The following is a 10502-nucleotide window of genomic DNA, read 5'->3' as shown; positions in this document are numbered from 1 at the left end:
AGTTTTGATGTATGTAAAAGTATGTATTTGCAATATAATTCAATAATAATAATAAAAAGAATAATAATAATAAAAAGAATCTACACAGTGCTCCCGGTACCCATTTCACTGAGTTGGTTCAAGAGAAAGCCATTGTCACATACCCTCCAACATTTTTTCAATGAAAATAAAGGTAAAGGTAAAGGGACCCCTGACCATTAGGTCCAATCATGACCGACTCTGGGGTTGCAGCGCTCATATCGCTTTACTGGCCGAGGGAGCCAGCGTACAGCTTCCAGGTCATGTGGCCAGCATGACTAAGCCACTTTCGGCGAACCAGAGCTGCACATGGAAACGCTGTTTATTTTCCCGCCGGAGTGCTACCTATTTATCTACTTGCACTTTGAGGTGCTTTCGAACTGCTAGGTTGGCAGGAGCAGGGACCGAGCAACGGGAGCTCACCCCGTCACGGGGATTCGAACCGCCGACCTTCTGATCGGCAAGCCCAAGAGGCTCAGTGGTTTAACCCACAGTGCCACCCACGTCCCTGCGCCAAAATAGGGACAACCTATTTAATGATGATGATTTTATTATTTATACCCCACCCATTTGACTGGGTTGCCTTAGCCAGAACTTCGCTACGCAGGGCTGCTTTCAGACTTCTTCTAAAGGTTTATAGTTACTTATCTCCTTGGCTCAGGGGTCGTACAACGCCATACCCTCCAACATTTCTCCAATGAAAATAGGGATGTCCTACCATACCCCGCAACATTCCTGAGATGAAAATAGGGACATCCTAAGGAAAAGCGTTATGTTCCTGGATCAAATCAGAAACCAGGATGGCTTCTGTGAATCCGGTACTCTCCCTGGAAAATGGGGGTACGTGCAGGGTCTGTGGTCAATGATCTCAAAAGGCACTGAGAAAACATATATGAATGACAGGGTTATACCCCCCACCATGTTCTTTTCCCAATAAAGGTCATCCATTACGGCAATCAAGGTTGCCTCAGTCCCATAGCCAGGCCTGAGCCCAAACTGAAATGGGTCAAGATAATCAATTTCATCCAAGAGAACTTGCAATTGTCCTGACACAACACTCTCAATCACTTCCCCCCAAAAGGGGATTACTTGAAACTAGGTGGTTGTTGCCACACACCAAAAGTAAAAAGGTAAAGGACCCTGACAGTTAAGTCAAGTCGCAGAAGACTCTGGGATTGCGGTGCTCATCTTGCTTTACAGGCTGAGGAAGCTGATGTTTGTCCACAGACAGTTTTTCTGGGTCATGTGGCCAGCATGACTAAGCTGCTTCTGGCACAACGGAACACCGAAACCAGAGCAGTGCACAGAAACACCATTTACGTTCCCGCCGAAGCGGTACCTATTTATCTGCTTGCACTCTGACGTGCTTTCGAACTGCTAGGTTAGCAGGAGCTGGGACTGAGTGACGGGAGCTCACCCCATTGCGGGGATTCAAACCGCCGACCTTCTGATTGGCAAGCCCAGGAGGCTCAGTGGTTTAGACCACAGCGCCACCCGCGTCCCTCTACACCAAAAGTTTTTGTTTGTTGTTGTTTAGTTATGTCCGACTCTTTGTCACCCCATGGACCAGAGCACACCAGGCCTTCATGTCTTCCACTGCCTCCCACAGTTTGGTCAAACTCATGCTAGTAGCTTCGAGAGCATTATCCAACCATCTCGTCCTCTGCCGTCCCCTTCTCTTTGTGCCCTCCATCTTTCCCAACATCAGGGTATTGGAGCCTCAGCTTCAGGACCTGTCCTTCCAGTGAGCACTCAGGGCTGATACATAAATATCTCCTTAGACTAACTCAGCTGGGAACAGCTGAGACATCCTGTTCTTGCAGGAAAATCATGGATGGACAGTACTTTTCTTCCCTCAAATCTCTGCAACTTGCACTAGCCACAGGTCGATCGTGCACCACACCCTTGTTGCTGCTGGGGCACACTCCTGGCAATAGAAGCCACTGTGTGGTTGCGAATCCTTGGCTGGAGTACAGATGATGAAAAGAATCAGGGGCCTTTACTCTCATGCGTTAAGCCTAGGGCTCAAAAAGCTTGGAAGATGCACACAGACTGTTTGTGAATCCTTCAAGTGGCAAGAAGACAACCACTTTGCAGCTTTAAAGGATTTGTTTGGAGAATAATTTCTCCCTTCCAAAAGGGAGGGGGACTTACCCTTTGACATTCCATGAATGTGGGGTTGGGCTTTGGAGGACGCCGTACCTTTGAGCCTAGCAGTGGCGTAGCGTGGGTTGTCAGCACCCGGGGCAAGGCAAGTAATTTGCGCCCCCTAACCCGTGGATTTGCGCCCCCTAACCCTAACCCCCAGATGTTGCGCCCGGTGCGGCCGGCTCCCCCTGCACCCCCCACGCTACGCCACTGGAGCCTAGTTCTTCCTCCCCAAACTTACACTTAATTCATTAATCAATTCATCATAATCCTGAAAGAGCTGAAAGTCATGCCAGGAGAGGCCTTGAATGTAGATCACATATGCTAAGGGCACAATGCACATCAATTTTCTCCCCTGCTGTTATTTGCAAAAGTGATCTGTTCAAAAGTCAGCAATACCCAAATTTAAAAGAGCCAGAATGAAAATAAATGATGAGCAAATTTGGAACAACCTAGAAGAACTGGGGTGGGGAACAGGGGACTTGACCCTTCCAGCTTTTCCTAGACCCTTTGAGGGAGATTCTTCCCGGAACTCCCCTTTCCATCTCTGAGCACCCTCCCCAAGGCAAAAGCCAGGTTGCAGCTGCTGCAGCTCAGAAGGGAATGATGTTCGCTTGACACACAGAGCTAAATAAATACATACCTTCTTCCAGCAGAGAAGCGGGGGGGAGGAGTAAAAAATTCTGGGGGTTGTAGGGTGGGAACTAGGGCCTGCATGCCTGAAATCAAAGACACGCAAGGGCGATGGAGGAATTCATTCCCAGAAGTGGAGGAGTCTACAGAGAAAATACAGTCATAAGCAGCTGGAATGAGAAAACCTTAAGAATGCATTTCGTAAACCACTTACTTGCAAGTGTTCTCACTGAAGCTATGCTTGGGTTGGTAAAATTATATTATTCATCATGATTTGTAATATTTTATTTTTTGGATAGAAATCACACTTCATCTACACCAGCCTTCTCCAGCTTGGTGCCCTCCAGGTGTTGTTGAACTACAACTCCCTATCAGCCAGCTGATTGGAGTTGTAGTCCAACAACACCTGGAGGGCACCAGGTTGGAGAAGGCTGATCTGCATGAATCATACTTGGGGAACAAATGATTTCCAGCTTCACTGCTACATTGTCGGCTGCTGACCAGTCGCAAAGCGTGCAAGCAGGAGGCAGGGAAGGGAAGGGAAGGGAGAGGAGGGAGTGTGATGGAACAGTTTGTAAGGATGGACAGGACTTTTGTGTGAATAAATGTTCGGTGGCAGCAGCAGCCGCTGGGCAGAAGCATGGCAGAACGTGGGCCCTGCACCCTGCACTCAGTCAGTGTTGGAAGCCAGGCCATAACATGCATCCTAAATAGTCTTACAATGAAGCAAGCAATTGATCCAGACCACATCACAGCTCTTGATACTGGGCGACTTCAAAGAGCTGTTGGCTGACTTCCGGGTTGGTGCCATCGCCGAATGGCGGACTCCCTCCGAGCTCCGGAGGGAGTCTGCTCGGCAGGGGCTGGGTCCTACCGCGCCGGCGACGCGGGGACCCTTAAAAACCACGGGCACGGAGCCCGTGGACATGGTGACTCGGCTGGCACCGCTAGCGCCCTCCCGACTCGTGAAGGAGCCTTTTTAAAGGCTTCCGATCGGGTGCCGGGGAGCGGCGTGGTGTTGTGAGTCCTCCGCTTCCCCTGCCGAGCGCAGCCGCATGCCATTCGACGGAGAGCGCTGGCTTCTTCCATTGGAAATTCGGACTTTTAACAACAACCCGTGAGTAATTGGGTAACCGGGTATAAAAGGAGAAAAAAAGAATTTTTTTTCGGATTCGGCACGAGCGGGGGCGATCTAAAAAGGAAGTCAGTCCCCCCCCTGATTGTAAACATGCTAAAACAAGGACTGGGTAACCAAGATCGATCCAGAAGTTTACTGCTGATAAAAATTATTAATTCCACGATGCGAAATTACAAGAATTGTGCTGGAGGAGAAAAGTGGAGGGTGAGAGGTAAAGGCAACCCCCCCCCTGGGAACCGGGGCGATTCCTAGAACCTGGCGAAGAGAGACGGAGAATTTGACAGCTGTCAAAGTAGCTGTCAAATCTTGAGAATATAAAGAGGACTTTGTTACAAGTATTTTGCTGGTTAATTCTGTTATAATTTGATATAATATGGATACAAACTGTTGGGGGAAAAAAGAAACAACAATTTGACTTTTGGATTAGAGGATACAAAGTTACTGCAATCCCCCTAGAGGGGTTTCGGGACATTACAAGCGGTCGTATGTGGAAAACTACTCTGGGATGTGCACAGGTCTTATCTTCTGGGAAAGCTGCAAAACTGAAATACTATTTTGTCTACAGAGGTGTTTATATTAAAAGGAGACAATAGAATTTTCTATTGAAGAAAGGAAGGGACTGGACGTAAGTTTTTGTTCCTGAATAACAAACCTCTGCAGAGATACTAGATTTTGGAATAAGAACGTTTTGCAGCTGAACAAGACAAGAAACCTGAGAAAGTAAGGAATAAAAAGAACAAAGGACCAACTACGACACGGAAAGAACAATGGGAGGAGTAACAAAGACCAAGGAAACTAAAGGCCTCTATTAGACTGGATTTCTGAAGTTAAACATCAACAAAACAAATAAATTTAAAGAAAACCGGCAAGGTGGAATGAGAAAAATTTGGCTGTGGACTTGAGACCTCCAGGCCGATAACATACAGATTGATGGACATGGGGAATTCAAACCAGGGAAGGGAGGGGGAATCTTGGAATCCAAAGGCTATGTAATCAACTTTTCGAATCTTCTTATATCTTTTATCTTCTTTTTCTTTATATAACTTTGGTATCTTGATTTAACATGTTTTCTTTTAAAAAGGGGGGAATTCGTGGAAGGAAATTGGGGCAGATCTTGGGGGAAAATCTTTTTTCTATTTCTGTTAAAGATGAGGAGTGATGGTAAGATTGTATAAATTTAAATTGGCTAATGGGTTAAACATATTAGATTTTAATTGGGAATGAGAGCTTGTGGAACCAACTTAGGGAAAGGGGAATACAGTCGGGAGGGGAAGGAGGGAGTCCTGGAAAGAAGGTTATGAAAGTAAGAATTTAAATTTGTCTTTCCTTTTCTTTCTTTTCTTTATCTTCTCTATTTTTCTTATTCTGTTATTATTGGAAATGCTAATAAATATGATTATTAAAAAATAAAAAACAAAGAGCTGTTGGCTGAAATGCCATGAAGTGATAAATTGGCTTTTTCTTGTCCTCAATTGCGCTTTTAGAGTTGCACAAGTACATGGGCTATTGCAACGGGCAAACCATGATTTATCTGACTGGCAACAGAACTCTTCCTAGCAAGAGTTGCCTTCAGCCACCCGGCAGAAAAGGCTGCTGAGAAAAAACTATGTCAGCCTTGAAAGACAGCTTTGTTGCATTAATCAATTTGTATTGATCTTCTTTTCTTAAAATAAAGACGTTCAGAGTGCAATGAATGAGCGGATCTGAAGGACGGTTAACAAAATTCACTCAGGCTTTCAAGCGAAGCTGCGGCGGCTTTTGCATGCGTGAAACGATGTTTCTTCACTCTTGCACAGATATTGATCCAATGTCTGTTTTCACTGGGGCCATGCCTGCCGAAAGTTACAATCCGTTACATATGGATGCTACGGACAGCGAATGGCTCTACTCACTCAGGCAGAGTAACACCAGGATTTGGTATCAGGGCCTAGCATAAGATTACGCTTTCAGATTTAAAAAAGGAAAAGGAAAAAAAGAAAGAAAATGCTTTAAGTGAAGGGCTCAGGTTCATAGAATCATAGAATTGTGTGGGACCACAGAGACCATCTATTCTATTCCAACTCCGTGCAATGCAGTAAATATTTTCCCAACGTGGGGCTGGAACCCACAACCCTGAGATTAAGTGTCTTATGCTCTAGTACTGACTGAGCTACAGGCTGAAGCAGAAGTGGGACCTGCAACAAAATGTGTTCCTGGTCAGAGTTCCAGCCAGCAGTGGCGTAGCGTGGGGGGTGCAGGGGGGGCCGGCCGCACCGGGCGCAACATCTGGGGGTTAGGGTTAGTGGGCGCAAATCCACGGGTTAGGGGGAGCAAATTACCTGCCTTGCCCCGGGTGCTGACAACCCACGCTACGCCACTGCCAGCCAGCCTTTTCCAGAATATTCCATACTGCCACCACCCCAGTTTTCAACCAATTCCTCAGACTTTCACTCAGGATTCCCCCATGCCCACTGAGCATGCTCAGTTTTTATTGGCAGTTTCTGGGGTGTCACCCCATTAGTTTATTTTCCTCTAGTGTGTGTGTGTGTGTGTGTGAGAGAGAGAGAGAGAGAGAGAGAGAGAGAGAGAGAACTTCTGCAAACCTCTGGGTTCACCTGAGCATGCTGGTATCTCCCTCTTCTGCATGGATGGTGCTGTTTTGGCTACGTAAGGGCTGGCACTCAGAGAACTGAGATCACTATTGGCATAAACAAGTGTGCCCTGTAACAAAATGTTGCTGTGCATCCCTGATGTGCATGTATTATATTACCTGAGCCCTGTGGCTGAGGGGCTTAGTCAGCATGAATGACAGGAGTCTAGGCTTTAACTTCATGCGTGAAATTTAGTTTCTGAACATTTTAAAACTAACTGCATGCATGTCAAATGAGCACGAGGCTTCTGAATGCAACTGGGCTGCGTGATTTGGAGGAAGTCTGATGAGGCAATTTGAGTAAATTGACCTTTTCTGCAACCCACAGACTCCTCCACCCTGCAGTTTGGACAATAAACTGCATTTGTTTTAGAATTTGCTGCAGCAGGTTTATAGTGAGCTAGAAAGTTAGAACTAAGTTAGAAAGAGCAGGAACAATTATCTCTTGTGGCTGGTTTTAGGGGTGGTGTAGCTGTAGTGGGATTTGGCACCAGTATATCTACTCTTCCATTCCTGACACTCTTAACCACAGTGGCATAAATTAGCGTAGAGATTTGAAAGGTGAACATGATTAAAAAAGAGGTAATGGAAAGACTGTAGCATATTTTATTAAACTTCAGAACTCTATTATATGCTTATTCCCTGATGTATTTGCATAGACCAGTGTTTCCCAACCTTTTTTGGGCAAAGGCACACTTGTTTCATGAAAAAAATCTCGAGGCACACCACCATGCCAGATGGGGAAAGGTCACTTTTTACTTATGTAAAAAAAAAAAAAAAACATAGTAACAGCATAGAAGGTAATGGTTAGGCTAGCATCCCTCTTCCAAATATGCTAGGTTTTTATTTGCAGGGACTGTTCTACATGGGAAAGCATTCAGCACTGTCATTCTCCCATCTGCCATCTGAATTGGTACTATTCTGGGTCAACTTACTCTGCTGCATGTGTAGATGAAAATGGCACCAAGTGTGGGGGAGGGGGCAGAACAGGTTTCAGATACAGGATATTAAGCATACACGTACTTCAGATTGAACTGGTTGCTTGCTTTGCAAGTTTTCATTTCCCAAATGACTGCCTTGGCAAGGGCAATACCTACCAGGCTCAACGCCGGTCTTGCGCTGCCGCTTCCCGCGCTCTCAAGGACCCGGGAGGAGGAAGGCGTGAAGGGAATCCCGAAGGCGCGAAAACCTCGCGCATGCACAGGCCTTCCGCCTGCGACAGCCCAGTAGGCCGGCCGAAGCGAGCGGCGATGGGATGTGGGAGGGAGCTCGCCGCCCCGCGTGTGCCTATGTGGGGCACGTTACAGCCCCGTGACGTCAGCGCCACGCAGGCAGCCAGGCAGGCAGACGGCGAGAGCCCCGCGCTGGGCGGCCTCTCCTCGCCGCCCCGCCTCTCGCCGCCCGCCTCGCCCGCCTCCCTCCCACGGCACACCAGGCAACGTCTCGCGGCACACTAGTGTGCCGCGGAACACCGGTTGGGAAACACTGGCATAGACAGGAAGCCATTATTACTTTTTGCACTTCTTTTTAAAACCCAAAACTTGATTTCCCCTCCTGTAGGCAGGTGTTTTAGCCATCTCAGCATATGGAGCACTATTCTTGAGGGTGTAAGTTTGGCTTTTATCAGGCCAGCTGTTTGACTTCAGCATTTTGGTTCAGCATGGACTGAATTTTGAAATTAAAAAACAAAACACAGCTAGGATGTGGAGGATACCAAAATTATTTTATTCGGCAAACACACACACTTTATAGATCAGGAAGTTTTCAAAGTTGCACAGACAGGTTTTTTTCTTTTTTGAAGTTAGGAAAGGCTGAGAGTTGGTCTCCTTGGAACACATTGATATATATCAGTTCTGAACTTCCCGGCTGTTAATGTAAAACTTAAAATTATATTGTTTCGCGACACGTCAGGTATTTCTGCCATGTTGTGGAATTTATGTGCATAAGTTATTAGACAGCTTTGAAGAACTCACATTATTGGGGGCGGGATTTTCCCCAATTTATTTATTTGTTTGTTAAATAAATTACAGTACATGTGCATTTGCACGGATGGGTGAATTCTATGAAACTCAGCTGGCTTCCAAATTGTTGTTCTTTTAAAGAGGCAGTTGCTATATATCCAGATCATCTCTTCTTGATCTGCTTTTGATTTTTGTGGTGGCTTGTGAGTTACTGAGTGTCTCTTGGATCCCTTCTTACAACGTGCGTTTAAACACCACGGCACGATGCATTTCCTTTTAATTTCTCCAAGCCCCTCACGGCGAGGAGGAAAGCAGCTACGTGCGCGAATCCCCCCTCACTTCGCTTCACTGTCCCCCTACATTAAGCCCTCGCCGCAATGTTAGAGGGCGTGAAGGACAGCGGTGGCAGGAGGGGAGGAAAGGCCCTGACCGTTGCCAGGGAGACAGAAGCCCCAACTTGCCCTTGGCAACAGTCTTGTCAGGCTCGGCTTCGTCCCATGATGCTCAGCGGCCTCCTTTCCCCCCCCCCTCCCGTCCGCGCGCAACCAACCCTCGTGTCCGGCAAGCTTGACAGTTGCGCTCCCACCTCGCGCGCTCTCTCAATCCCCTGCCGGCGCGAGGGGAGGCCGGGTGGGCGGGGCCTCAACCGACAGAAAGAAAGAGAGGAAAATTAAAAAAAAAAAGACTCCGCGTGGGTGTGGCTTAGGGAGGCCTGTGCTCAGCTACGCCCAATCAGCGACGCGGTTGCCGTACTTCTCCTTCCCCTCAGCTCTTCCTTTTCCACAGGAGCCCCGCCCACCCTTCGCTTGGCCACGCCCACCTCTAGTTGTGGGGGTTTTTTTGCCGGTTCGAGCGCGGCGGCCCCTCCCCCCTCTAGGGCCAAGTTGTGAGGGGAAGTGGAGCGCGCGCGCCTCCTTTCCCTCAGGAGGGGGGGGCAGGGAAGAAAGCGAGGCGGGAGCGCGCACCAGCTCGCTCTCTTTCCCTCCCCACATATCTCTCTCCCCCCCCCTCAACAACCGTCCCCTCTCTCTCTTTCTCTTCGCCCGACCCCCCCCCCACCCCTATCACACAACTCATGAAGAGAAAGACGCGGAGTGTGACCGTGTGGAGCCAGCGCTCCGGCCGCGCTCCTCATGAAGCGCAGGTAAGAGAGAGAGAGAGATGGGCAGGCAGGCAGAATAAATAAACGAACGAAACAATTTTTTTAAAAAATAAAAAACCGCTTTCCATTTATACATCTTACAAGGTTAACAATAATATCACCACCCCTTTATTTCCTTCTCCCCCCGTGGTCGACGGCGACCGCTTTCTCTGCCCTGAGGCGACGGTGTCTGTAAATTGGGGGGGGGGGGAGTTGTTAGGTGGTGGTTGTTTCCTAATAGCCTTAAGCGCTCTACAAAAACTTGCTTTTTTATTTTATTTCTTTTAAAAAACGCGCCGTCCCCACTTCTTAACCGCATTGGGTTGCGCTCCCGCTCGCGATACTTTTTTCCTTCTCTTTATTTCTAGGAAAAGTATGTTTTAGAAGACCTGGCAACTCGGTCCCCTCGGATCTCTGGGTGTATTTATTTATGGCGCGCAGCAGCGCATTTTCAAAGTCTCCCATTAACCTAGTTAGTTCCCTGTAGGGAGATTTTTGCGTTTTTCTTGGGGGGGGGGAAACTTGTCCCCCCGCTACCACCACCACACACCCCTTCTCTCTAGATAGTATGGGGTGAGTGATTATATATATAGATATAGATATATAGATATATATATATACACACACATACTATGGATGGGGTTTCCTTTGGGGGACAGCAGAGAAGAGAAATTGACCTTTGGGGGGCAGTTGAATGAGGTCATCGGGTTCCCTTCTCCCCCCTCCTCCTGCCCCACCTCTCCTAATTGAAGGCAAAGGATACTCGTTTCGCCCCCCCCCTCTGTCATGGATTTTAGCACCCCCCAACCCCTCGCTCGCCCGCCCAATGGGAGG

The 10502-nt window shown here is 47.8% G+C and overlaps 1 protein-coding gene across 4 annotated transcripts in view; it reads left to right on the top strand.

Annotated features, from left to right (window-relative positions):
• The first annotated feature begins 9176 nt into the window (after window positions 1–9176).
• ZBTB46 (zinc finger and BTB domain containing 46) overlaps window positions 9177–10502 on the top strand; it is a 55831-nt gene continuing 54505 nt past the window's right edge. For 2 of the 4 annotated variants that reach the window (XR_014008585.1, XR_014008586.1), the window contains exon 1: window positions 9177–9671. The gene's annotated coding sequence lies outside the window, so the exon portion shown is untranslated. The remainder of the gene's footprint in view (window positions 9672–10502) is intronic. The other 2 variants (XM_081196182.1, XM_081196183.1) reach the window with 2 other exon arrangements.

Source organism: Podarcis bocagei (assembly GCF_964188305.1).
Source record: "Podarcis bocagei genome assembly, chromosome: 5".
Classification (NCBI taxonomy): Eukaryota; Metazoa; Chordata; class Lepidosauria; order Squamata; family Lacertidae; genus Podarcis; species Podarcis bocagei.
This window is presented reverse-complemented; position numbering and strand designations above follow the sequence as displayed.